Source organism: Dromiciops gliroides, chromosome 5 (assembly GCF_019393635.1).
Source record: "Dromiciops gliroides isolate mDroGli1 chromosome 5, mDroGli1.pri, whole genome shotgun sequence".
Taxonomy (NCBI): Eukaryota; Metazoa; Chordata; class Mammalia; order Microbiotheria; family Microbiotheriidae; genus Dromiciops; species Dromiciops gliroides.
Genome location: NC_057865.1, coordinates 72,168,640 through 72,182,511, shown reverse-complemented (window position 1 = coordinate 72,182,511; position 13,872 = coordinate 72,168,640). Strand labels below are relative to the sequence as shown.

Genomic DNA, 13,872 nt, shown 5'->3' with positions numbered 1-13,872 from the left:
AAATAAATTCCCCTATTTTCCACATCCAAAAATGTTTGATCCTTTAAAAAAAAACTATCAGGTTATGTCCCTCACCATATTTTGCATTGTTTTTCTTGCTCTCCCATTTAAACTTCCTATTAAAATTTTATTGCTGCTTAATATAGTCTATTTCACATATTAATTAAAGATTGTGCTTTGACTGAAGTCCCTTAATATCAGTTTTGCTTTATATATATATATATATATATATATATATATATATATATATATATATTAATTGGGGAAACTACTTTTTACTATTATTAAAATGTTGATATGGTTTTGTATTAACAGGATTAATATTATTCTGGTGGAATCAAAATTATTATGCAGCAAAACTATTCAGTGATTTGAGAGAGCCTGATACTGAAATATCTTGACAGAAAACTTAGCAAATGAAGTGGAAAACAATGAAGACATAGATAGCAGGCATTCTGTAGTACAAGTGGAAGCAGTTGTTTTAGTGGTAGAGGACCTTGGTTCAAATCCTGACTGTTGTTTACTATCTCTGTGACTTTGGTCAAGTCACATAATTTTTCTGAGGTCCAGTTTTCTCATCTGTAAAATGAGGGTTTAGGCTAGAGAGTCTCAGGTCCATTCAAACTCTAAATCTATGGTACTCTTATCTAAGGTCAGCTCATCTAAAAACAAGACTTCCACTTATCTATCTATTTATTTCCATCTTAATAGTATTTTATTTTTTTCCAGTTACATGTAAAGTTAGTTTTCAGCATTTGTTTTTATAAGATTTTGAGTTCCAAATTTTTCTCCCTTCTTTCCCTCCCCCTTCCCCAAGACAGAAAGCAATCTGTTATAGGTTATGTATGTACAAACACATTAAACATATTTCCACATTAGTTGTGTTGTGAAAAAAGAACCAGAATAAAAGGGAAAAACCTCAAAAAAGAAAAAAAAAAACAAAACCAGAAATAGTAGGGTTCAATCTGCATTCAGATTCCACAGTTTTTTTTTGTGTGTGTGTGCATGTGGAGAGTATTTTACATCATGAGCCTTTGGAATTATCTTGGATAATCATATTGCTTAGAAGAGCTAAATCTATGTAACAGCCACCTGCTGGAGACTTACTGTAGAAGAGTTCCGCCCATGAAGTGAAGGTCTTTGAGGGAAAGACCAGTAGTCTTTTCTTTGGCGTCAGGAAGTGACGTTGGCTAGTGGGAGGAGGAAGGAAGAGACTGGCGCTCTGTCTAGCTCTTTTTCCTGAGGACTCCGGTGGAGAAGGGAGCTAGAAATGCACTCTCCCTTTAATAGATAGATGAATGTAGGACTTTCTCTCTCTCTTGGCACACACGCTGGCTCAGGTTTGACGGCGGGTTCGGGTGATCGGCCCTGGTCCTTGGTGGCAGCATGTGCTTGATGCTGTTCTCAGCCTGAGAGGTAGCTTTGGGATTCAGTGAGTTTTATAAAAGAATATAGACTAAGCTTAGATCTAAGACTATTTATTTGTATGTCTACTTTTCTGTTTCTCTAGTCAGCATCACTGGTTAGTGGCTAATTAATTCCCCAAACAATAAAAGCTAAGTAATCCATCTCTAATTAAAGCTCAGAGGTTTCTTTCTCTTACTGGTCTGGGAGATATATAAGGGAAAGGTTAAAGGGGAGTTTAATGCTCTTATATCCAATTTTAAATCACAATTGATCATCACACTATGTTGTTGTTACTGTGTATAATGTTCTCCTGGTTCTGCTCACTTCACTCAGCATCAGTCCACTTAAGTGTTTTCAGGTTTTTCTGAAATCTGCCTGCTCATCATTTCTTATAACACAATATTATTCTATTATATTCATATACAACAACTTGTTCAGCCATTCCCCAATTGATGGACATCCCCTTGATTTCCAATTCTTTGCCACCACAAAGAGAGCTATTAAAATACTTCTTGAACACGTAGGTCCTTTCCCCGCCTTTTTCATGATCTCTTTGGGATACAGACCTAGTAGTGGTATTACTGGCTCAAACGGTATGCATAGCCCTTTGGGCTCTCCAGAATGGTTGAATCAGTTCACAACTCTACCAACAATGCACAAGTGTTCCAACTTTTCCTTATCTCCAAAAATAAGATTCTTTCAGGGCCATTTGGAAACATAGTATTAGAACAGAATAGAAGAAGGATATTTGTAATCCAAATGCCAATTTATCTTGCTTTACATGAAACCAAGTCGTACAACCAATATGCTCAGTGTGAGTGGAAGGGATCTAGTTGTGTGGAGTTAGGGACTTTGAATTTATTTTTGTTTTATATCCTGGTAGTGCTTGCTTCTTACCACTTCTGTATTTTGGGTCAAATTGCTTTATCTCTCTATTGTTCCCTTCAGGGTCCTATGACCAGTGTGTGTATGTGTCTGTGTGTTTTGGGGGTAGTGTGGGTAATAAGATGCAGTCCATGCAGTCAAGGAGATTACAGTTTAATTAGCTGTGAAGATAGTAAAACTTAACAAAGGGTTATAAGCTATGAATGACAAGTACCACAGACAAGAAATACTAAAGGAATTCAGTAGGGAAGAGAGATCATTGTTGGTTGGAGTGGTTAAGGAAGCCTTTGAAACTGAGAGATTTTAGCTGTGGCTTGGAACATGGGGTGGGCTTAGCATTGGGTTGGGAGAAAGGAGGAGGGAATTTCAGACATTCTCCCAACCCTCCAAATTGTTTAGCTCAGAAGTATATCATAGAGTACAATAGTTCTGGCATTTCTACTATTGTTGGAATCTTTAGAACACTTATAGCACATACTGTTTTACAATAAATAGTCATTGTTTATATGAATTCTGGCCTTACCTGAGCTGCATTTAGCTCTTGGCAAATCTTTTGAAGATAAAATCATAGAACCCTCCCTTGATGGTGATAGGAGCACCTTGGGAAGGAAAAGGCAGCCCCACCTCTGACATCAGCAGGTTTTGAGCTGAAGTCAGTTTGCTGGTCCCTTCCACTCTCCCAAGTAACTCTGACCTGATACTCCATCAATGGAAACAGTTGTTTAGTGACTACGGACTCTAGGCTAGATCTCCGCTTTGTGATGTTATGTTGTTGTGGAACTCTGACCAGGACATCTGGAACTGCTGGATGTGATGGATGTGAATATAGGGCCCATCACATTCAGCTGGATAGCTGCCTTCCCACCATTTCCAAAAGGACCATTGAGGTAGGCAGAAGTCAAATATTTTGCTAAGTATTTCATTAATTGTATTTGAGGGAGGAATAGAGGTGAATTTTGACTGTTCTCCATCTATCTCAATGGTAGAATTTCACACCACCATTGCCATTTCATTGGTACAGGTAGCTCCCTGCACTGATGCATAACTTACATATAATTTATGGTCTTTAACTTGTCAATGCTCACACAGTTGCTATAGGGCAGAGAGAAAACTTGAAGTCTGGTTGGTTAGTTCCTTATCTGCTGCTTTATCCTCATCTGTAAAATCATTTAGGATTGATTTTGGTGTTTCTTAGTTTGGAGTATCCAGGTTAAAGAGATGAGTCATGAATATATCTATAATGAAAGTAGGCCTTTTTGAATAGGAAATGTTGGGAGTGAGATGCTTGTTGGATTTTTTTTTTTAATTTCATACTGAGCTATTTGTAATTAATCATGTTTCATTGAGGTTTGCTTTCTATGCCAAAAAATTCCTTTTGGAACTTAAGTCAGAATCTGGTGGTGTGTTTTAGTTATAAAGTAAATATGCAAAGGTATGTTTTTTTTTGTTTGTTTTAATGTGGCAATTGGGGTTAAGTTACTTGCCCAGGGTCACACAGCTAGTAAGTGTGTGTTAAGTGTCTGAGGCCAGATCTGAACTCAGGTATTCCTGACTCCAGGGCCAGTGCTACATCCACTGTGCCACCTAGCTTCCCCGGTATGTTTTCTTTTGACTATGTGCCATGGTTAGATGGTTGAATAACTTTAGGGATATCTATGTTGATTATTTAGGGTTATTTATTTATTTGGGGCAGGGGGATGTTGGGTGAAACATTAAACTTTTATCGTTTTTTAAAAAAAGTTTTAAAACTTGCCAGTATTCTGTTCCTGACTATGCATGGGCACAAAACCCTAGATATCAGAATAGTTGCTATCTGATGAGATTTTTAGCTTGTCATTGGAAGAGACCATGGCTGAAGTGAATTTTCTATTCTCATAGCACCCAGCACAAGGCTGGCACATAGCAGTTTCCTACACCACATAGATGTGGTCATTTTCCCAAAGAGAGTGACCCTGTTGGCAGCAGTGAAGATATAGAGCTCAACTAATTTAGGGGAAAGTGTAAGGGTGGAATCAGTCTACTCAGGGCAGGGCAACCCTCCTCCCTTCCTCCCCACCAATCGCCTCTTATATCTCCGTGGAACTGAATGCTGCAAGTTGTTTGAAATGAATGGAACTTAGACCTGGTGTTGGACTCCTGCCCTGATTTCTCATTCATTTTCTCCTTTCTTACTCCTTGAATCCTGTTTGATTTTGGTATTGACCTTTGCTCCTAACCTGAACACTGCTTTCTGTTTCTGCCCTCTGTTTAGTTTCTTGTATCCTACGCAAGGTACTTCAGTATGTGTGATCAAGCATCTGTCACCTTTTGTTGCTCCACAGACTGGAAGGCTTCCAGTGGATCCCATAAGAGGCACTCAACATCAACCTTTTCTGGGTCCTCTAATTTCACTTAGTTTGTACCTCGCCATTGTTCTCGCTTCATTTTGTCTTGTGAATGGATTTGTACTGGATTTTAAGCTCTTTGATAGCACAATTTCTTTCATATTGTGCCTCTAACATTCTTCCATATCACAAGCACTTAAATGTTTGTGGAACTGAATTGAGTTAGTGAAGTGGATGAACATCTATGCAAAAGTCAGGTTTATCAGATTGATAGATGACATAGGGCTGGTGTGATAAACTCAGATATTAGATGGAAGAAAGGGGATCTCGATCTTTGCATGAAGGGTGAATTCTAGAAAAGGGCATTTTAAATGGGAGAAGTGCAATGTCCTACCCTTAATCTCAAGATATCCATTGTGGAGTTACAAGATGGGCAAAAGGTGTCCTAGTAGCAATCTATGCACAAGACTTCTGGGGTTTACGTGGATGGAAAATGCATTTTAAGTCAGAAGTATTCTGGTCTCATTTATCTCCATACTCTCTTTATACCCCATGGCCTTTCCACTTCAAAGGTATACTCACCACCATCCTAGAGTTGCTTATCCTTTTGACTTTGTCAGTTTTGTCATGACTAATCACCAATCTTGGGTAACTCCCAGTAACCACTTTCTTGATTCTTGCTCCCAGACTGGAGAAAGTCACACACACACACAAAATCAAGCTTGATTTTTCCACCATAAATTGATGCTAAATGAATACCAGCTGAGCCCTCACTGTTGATCAGCTGTCTTTTTAGTCATCTTTAATGGATTTTAATTGTCTTCCCTATTGCAGTCACTTCAACTCTTCCCTTTCCTCAGGTCCCCAACCCTACTACTGGTCTCCTCTCTTCTTTAGTGAAGTAGTCCTTTACAGAGAATATATGTCCTAAATTAGAAATGTATACTATCATCATTAGATGCAATATTAATGATTTATTGAACTTGATACCCAAAGATTTGAGCAGACATACCTATTTTTAAAAAGGTAATCTGAGTCATTCAAATACTATTTCTTGGTTAAGGAATTTAAAAAAGAAACAAATGTTTAAAAGCCTTTTTTGGTTTTGGTTTTAGGCATGAGAAAGTGAGATGCTTCCCAAAAGAATGAACAGAGCAGTGTACTTTCTTTGATTTTTTTTTTAAAGGAAATGTTTCTTTTCTTATGCTTTTGGAATGATTCCCAAAAAGTCAATAGGGCTTTGAACACTTTCTATAACAATTGAAACAATTCCTTTGTTTATAATAATTGTCATAAATTTGGGTAAATTATAATTTCTAACTGTTCATTAAAAATACAGAGGTTGAGTTTGAGAACATATTAGAGAATTAAGACAAAAGTAGCAGAGTTTAGTCTAGTCTCAAGATATGGGGATACAAATATAGTTCTACTATTTAGTAAATGTTAATGCTTTCTTCTGCCACCCACCGACTCCCTTTAGATCTTAAAGTTTTAGTATTTCTTCTCCTGGTCTCCCTCCATTTTTTCGCTTTGAGTATGAAAACTGCTCACAATATTACAGTGTGGGGAAATGTTTAGGGATAGGAATTAGGGCATTAAATTAAAGAGATTCTAGGAGTTGTTCATGAAGTGCATGTGGTTCAGATTTCCAATCTTATAGGCCATTTAAAAAATGTTATTTGCTCTGTAGGTCATAAGGACACTTTTGGGCAATTACAATTCATTTTCTCTAAAAGACACCCTAATATCAGCTTTCACAAAATGCTGCTTAATCTAAGGGAGAATTATGCATGCTGGGAAAATATGCCTTGACAAACAGTTCCCTAGCACACTAAGAGACTGCGGTCCTTGTGGTTTACAGACTTGGTATATTCCATTCCTTAGGTCATATTCAATTTTAGATGGCATCAGATGATAAAAATCCTTCCAGCTACATTTTCTGCCTCACATAAAAATAATAGTGAACATTTACAGAGTGCTTTAAAGTTTACGAAGTGATTTACAAATATTCTCTCATTTAGTCAAGTTGTCACTTGATAATGGCAGTTGTCAGAGTGGTTCATTGGAGAAAAACATAGTTGTCTTTTTTGACTTACAGACCTTCCTTTGTACCCCATAATGATGTATTTTTTTCCTCTAAACTATTTGGAGTGCAATTAATTTAAACCATGATTTCATCATTTTGAGCTGTGAAGTAATGCTTCCTTTGTTTCACATTTATCTCTCTCAGGCTTCTCCCATTTGTATAGCTTGAAATTTTATGGACAAGTCCCTTTTCACCCTTGTTATGTAGTTAGGAGTTGGGAGAAATAGCCCACATGGAGCCTGGTTTGGGTGTGGGATGATCATTCCTCTCTGTAGCTGCTACTGTGTCATTTTTCTTATTGATTCTCAACTCTAGGTTTTAAGGCAAACAAAGGGTGTGTGTTCTCATATTTTTTTTTTCAAGATTAGTAGAAATGCACAATCTCTCATTAACCTCAAATCCCCCACTCCAATTTACTAAATAGAATAGAGAAACTTTCCCCATAACCTTTGACTCCTTTCTCAATATTAAGCTCCCTGGTCTCATAGGCTTAAATAAACATTAGTGTCACTGGCTTTTCACTTTATTGACTGTGGTAAACAGCACAAGCAATATTTAAATATTTCATTGATGTATCACAGTGAAAAAAAGATTATGCTCAATCACCATTAACTATCCTCAGCAATATCTGAATTCTCTAGAAATGGGAAACACAGTCCTTCCATTTACTCTCTCAGAAGGGCAAAGTTTCAAAAATACTCTTAAATATATACTTAAATACTGCAGGATATTAGTTGAACTCGGTCTTTTTTGGGGTGGGGTGTGGGGCAATGAGGGATAAGTGTCTTGCCCAGGGTCACACAGCTAGTTAAGTGTCAAGTGTCTAAGGCTGGATTTGAACTCAGGTCCTCCTGAATCCAGGGCCGTTGCTTTATCCACTGTGACACCTAGCTTCCCCCTGAATTCAGTCTCATATGTAAGGTTTGAAATTAGGCAAAATTTGTCTTTCTCCATAGCCTACATCTTTTAAGAGCACTGGGCACTCTGGTTCATTTGTATTTCTTTTTTGCTGTAGCAACTCCAGTTCTCTTTTCTCATTTTCCGTACTGTAGTTGGTCTTAACTGGGTGTTAGAAAGAAAATCACTTATTCATACTTAGTGTGTCCTCCTAGGAATGTTTTCATTTTCCAAAGAGGAATTTGTTTATTTAAATAATTGATGAAATTGTTCCAGTTTGACTAAGTGAATAATTTCTGGTTAGGAGAACGTTTTGGGCAAGAGAGCTTTGCTTAGAGTCCTGCCAGGAGAGCAGGTCCATCTTCTAAGAATCTTCAGTGAACCTTTTTGCCCCAATTCTGGGCCTCCCCCATTCAATAGCAAACTCAAGACATTTCTCCAATTTTCACACCTGTGAGTGCAGCAGAACTGCCATTCTTTTGGTCTTCCAGAGTTGAGCAGTGATTTAGTTACCGGCCTTTGCCCTAATCAGAGACATGTCTACATGTCTGACCAGGGAACTTGGGAACTGATGTGAGGGCAGAAGAGCTGGACTGTGAACATAGGTAACCCCTCTTGAGGCCACTAATGGGATTTACATAAGCTGGGTATTCACGTTGTAAGGTTACCTGCTTATGACTTAAGCTTACTTGCTTATGACTTAAAAAGACAAAATTTTATTAGTCACTCAATAAATTTTTCTGTCTCAGTGTCCTATATGTGAAAAGTAGAGTGGATTGCTTTAAGGAGATGGTATGTTCTCCGTCCCTAGATGTCTTTCAGAGTTACCTAAATGACTATCTGTTGAGTATTCCATAGAATGAATTCCTAGTTTAGCTGTAGATTTTATAGATGGTCTCTGAGTTTTCTTCCAACTCTGATGTGTGATTCTGTGTGTTGTCTTAATTAGCCTTTTAAAATGAATAGTTCTTTAGGACTTTTGAAACATTTATTTATTTATTTTTTGCAATCACAATTCTGAGCATACATTTTACTAAATCAATCAGACCTAAAAAAATTAAAGGACAGTTATAGGGATTCGACCTGTGATTGGTATAGAAAGAGAAAACTCTTTCTACCAATGCAAGTGAGTAACTTATTAGCAATTCAGGGTCAAACAACCCTTTTGTATCAAAGATGGGACTTTTGAACCCAGGTATTCCTAGCTGTGGAGAAGGAAATAGCAAACCACTCCAGTATCTTTGCCAAAACAATCCCAAATGGCATCACAAAGAATGGGACGTGACTGAAGTGATCGAACAACATCACCAACAACAATATTATTCCTAGCTCTGAGGACTGCTACTCACTGCGTTATGATGCCTTTCATAGATTATGATGCCAAATAACAGGGGATTAGAGATGTGGAGTTGGAAAGGCATTTGGAGATTATTGAGCCCAGCCCCTTGGTTTTATCAGTGAGAAACTTGGGGCTCCGGGATGTAAAGTGGTTTGTATTAGGTCACGTAGAGGTAGTAAGTAGCAGAGCTGGGATTTGAACCCCAATCTTCTTACTTCAAATCCATTATTATTTCAGTTGGGTCATTTGGTCAGCTTTTTGAAACCTGTAAGCTCCTTGAAAGCAGGGAGAGAGAGAGAGAGAGAGTGTGTGTGTGTGTGTGTGTGTGTGTGTGTGTTTGTGTGTGTGTGTGTTTATTCTTAGCAGTAGTACAGTTCTTTGTCAGTTAATAATAGATTGTTGAATTGAAATTTTCTCCCCAACTTGCCAATAGCAATCCCCCAGGAATGTCTTTTGGTCTATCTTTGTGCTGTTACTATTTCAATCTTTTCGAAGCATTCCTCCTTTAGAGTGTCAACAGGCATTTTCCAACTTTCTCGAAAACAGTTTTCCATAATCAGATATTTGGCTTTTCTTGTAAAACACAAGCAGGTCCTTTGTTCATTGTAAGAGAGCTATGTTTATGAAAGCCCACAGATATTCTCTTGAGAGATCAGTGTTCCATGAAGCAGTGTTACTCAGTAAGATGGAAATCTTCTTCTTATGTTCATGTGTGCTAGGCATAGATGGGGCAGTATATTTAAAGAGGCCCTATTTTGATGCTGTTTATTTCCTGGAGATCATCACCCTGTGCAATATTGATGATTCTGCCTGTGCTTGGTCTAGAATCTCACCAGCTAATTTCTGAAAGAGCTCAGGCTAAAACACAGGAGCTCAACTTTCCCAAACAGTTCAAGAAAGATGCTACCGGATCCTTCTATCTTTGCATCCTTTCCATCATCATTAGATACAGGTTTATGACTGATAGAGTATTTACTGTAAAATCAAGTATTGGAAAGCTAAGATGGTGGCAAAGAAGAAAGAGTGAAGTCCTATCATTACATAATGATGATTTTGGTATGGGAAATATTGTTATTAGGATTGTGTATAACAGAGATCTTCTATAAATATTTAAATAGGTAGAGCCTGGGGAGACCTTAGCCATCATGTAGGCCAGATTTCTCTTTTTTATGTATAAGGAAACTAGGATGAGAGAGTGACTTTCCCAAGGCGACCCAGTTAGTTACTTTTTTTTTTTTGGTTGGGTAATGGGGGTTAAGTGACTTGCCCAGGGTCACACTGCTAGTAAGTGTCAAGTGTCTGAGGCCGGATTTGAACTCAGGTACTCCTGAATCCAGGGCTGGTGCTTTATCCACTGTGCCACCTAGCCATCCCCAGTTAGTTACTTTTTAAATATTTGAAGTGAATTATGACTGACCACAAAGTTAAACTTGATTCAACAAATACTTGAGTGTCAACAATGAGGAGAGATGGTGTTAAATAGTGGAAAAGTAATTGGATTGGGAATCAAGGAAACCTGAATTCAAATTCTGCATCCAATAGTTCATCACTTCATAGATTTGAAGGACATTATAGGCTATCTAGTTCACTGTCTTCACTACCCTGATGAAGAAATGGAGGCTCAAAGAGTTTATAATTTACTCACAATTTGTAAAATGACTGGGATTGAAACTCAGGACCTCTGTTACTGAGAGTCATTACACTACTGTGAGAAATAATTATAATTAATATCTTGGGGTGGGGAGAGGAGGAACCTAGTGTTCTTCCCTTCTTTCTAACCCTTTCAGTTTTTTTCTGAAGGACTTTACTAATGAGATTTAGCCTGCTCCAAACTAGATAGAAACTATTTTTTCCAGTCAGTTTGGGTGGGGTCTGCATTCTTTCTGTGATTTTTTTTTTTTTGATCAAGATTTGAGTTACCTAAGTCTTGTATCCCCAGGCTTCTTTTGTTTGTTTGTTTGTTTTTTGGTGAGGCAATTGGGTTTAAGTGACTTGCCTAGGATCTCACTGCTAGGCCAGGCTTCATTTTAATATTACCCATTTCTAATCATGTCAGCCAATTAGATTTGATTGTTGTTAACCAATTAAAAAAATTTTTTTTGTGGGGCAGTGAGGTTTGAGTGACTTGTCCAGGGTCATACAGCTAGTAAGTGTCAAGTGTTTGAGGCTAGATTTGGATACAGGTCCTCTTGAATCCAGGGCTTGTGCTTTATCCACTATACCATCTACCTGCCCCCAAACATTTGATTGCTATGTGATGGATCTCCTACAGTTAGAAGGGTATATAAACTGTGAATCCACTGCCATTTTGGTTTCTGATCTGAGAGAGATTACCATTGACCATCCTTTTATTAATAACCTGCCAGCCTATTAATAAATACGATTGTTACCCAGAAACTATGTCTCATATTTTATAATCATCATGCTCACCTAGTTGTGTGACCCTGGACAAATCATTCAACTTTTCTACACCTCAGTTTTTTCATTTGTCAAATGGGGATAGGAATAGTACTTAGACCACAGGGTGGTTGTGAGTGTCTAAGAAGATGCAAAGAACTTTGCAAACTGTAGAAACTGATATATAAATGCCAGATGTTATCATCATCATCATTCTTATGATAGCAATTTTTATTAAAGGTGTATAACACTGTGCTAAGTGCCCCCTAGTATACACAGATACAAAAAAAAATGGAACCTGCCCTGTAGTAGCAAAGGGTACATGTGGGAAGTGGAGTGGAAGGGAGACATCAAAGCAGGGGAAAGACTTTACAGAATCTCTATTATCATATGTTATACAATTGAGTTCCTGCCATTTGGAGAAAATAGGTATATCAATGCTACTATGAGTAGCAATGGCAAAAATTCCCTTTGGCAGAACTACCTCTTAATCTCAGAGTGCTATTGGGGATGAGTTCTGGAATAATGGAAAGCAAAAGCATAATTCAAATAAAAATAATTATGATGATGATAGCTGGTATTTATGTGCTATTTTAAGATTTTCAAAGAACTTTACAAATATCTTGTTTTATTATCACAACAACCATGGGAGCTAAGGGCCATTGTGATTTCTATTTTACCAAAGTAGGAAAAAGCTAAGGTTCTTTCCTAGAGTCACACACTGCTAGTAAATGTTTGAGCTTGATTTAAACTCATATGCATCTGAATACAGGTCCAACACTCTATCTACTGCACATCTAGCTACCTAATAATAACATTTATTATTATTAACAGGAAAAAGCAATTTGGATTCTTGGGTAAAAGTGGCTTGCATACACAAATATTCTCATTATTGCCTGGTATTTCCTTGGAGATGATCTCCGTGAAAGCAAAGAGTGCTCTAAAATGAAATGCAAATGGTACAATGTTGGCATTCCACTAATAGGAGAGTGACAGGTCCTGAGAGGAATAAAATAACTTAGAATTGTTGTGTTGGCCAACTTCCACTTGGGTGAAAGTAATTTGAAAGAACAATGAAGTTCAGATCCAGAATAAAATAGAATAGGATCTAGACATCTGACCTCATTCTGGAGCTTGGCGTTTTTGGACATGGCATGGGGGAAAGACTTCTGGAAAGTGATAGTGTCCAGCCTGTTTATAGATAATCTCTAGTCTTTCCTGCCTTTATGAAATAAGTTGTTCCTGGGTACCCTCATGGATCTTCCTTAGTGGCTGTCAAAAAAGGAGAGATGTTAAGCATGTGGTTGCATTCTAGATCCATCTGGCATAATTGATGACCCACTCAATGTCATTGGAATGCTAGACATGGATAATCTGTATCAGTCTGTAACCATTATGTGGACAGAAGCTGATTCCTTGGACTACTTGGAAACTAATAGGTTTCCAGAAAAGTTACATTGATTCTAGGAATGCAGTGAACACTGAACAAAACTGCCAATCAAATATTCATGTTACTCTGTGCATATTTTAGATGATGACTTACACTTAGATGTTGCTTTTACCAAGAGTGAATTGTGTCCATTACTGAAAGACACCTACATCTTTCATTGTTTATTGTTTTTTGAGGAGTATTGAAGCACAAACTAAAATGGAAAACGTGTGTCTGGACAGCCATTGTCAAAAATACCCAGTTATGGGCAGGGGACTGTAGGGTGTCTACACAGCAGATTTGCCTACTAGCATTAAATTTAATTCAGGGATACAGAAGCAAGCCTTGTGTTTTATTCTATATTTTAAAAATCTTATTTTTACTGACAAATTTTGTAGTAACAAAATATATAAAAAAGGAAAACAGCAAGTCAGCAAAATTAATGAACATGTAAGAAGCATCTGAGGGTATAGGCAATATTCCACACTTGTCTGCTACCTGAAAAGAGGGGAAGGAGGAGATTTTGTCAGTTTGTCTCTAGGACCAGCTTGATCATTGCTGTTTCACAGCGCACAGTTGTATTCTTGTTTTGTTTTCCCATATACATTGCTGAAGTCATTGGGTACACTGTTTTCCTAGTTCTGTATGAGTTCCTGTAAGTCTTCTCATGATTCCATGAATTATTCATATTTTTTTTTATGGTGCAGTAAAATTCTGCATATGGATGCGCCATGATTTATTTAGTCATTTCCCAATTATATGTCATTGTTTCCAGTTCTGTACTGCCACAAAGTTGCTTGCAGTTAATTTTTTTCTCTATATGGAATCTTTCTGTCTTTCTGCCTGGAGTATAAACCTAGCCGTGGATGACTCTTGTCATGATTCTTGTGGTTTTTTAATGATAATTATTAAAAGGATAGAAAAATGCTAGGAACATTTGATGACAAAAGAACTGTAATCCCTTTCCCTTGATTTTGTGTACTTTATCTCCTTCCCCCTGCCCTGTCCTAACCTTACAAATAAATCTCAAACCAAATAGCACCTTGTTTTAAATGCAAGGAGTATTTATTTTGTAATTACGGCAGATGTGCTTTTATTGATATTAATT

General features: G+C 37.5%; 1 protein-coding gene across 13 annotated transcripts in view; it reads left to right on the top strand.

Moving 5' to 3' along the window:
• Window positions 1–13,872, top strand: part of PARD3 (par-3 family cell polarity regulator) — a 741,470-nt gene that overhangs the window by 115,534 nt on the left and 612,064 nt on the right. The window lies entirely within an intron of this gene.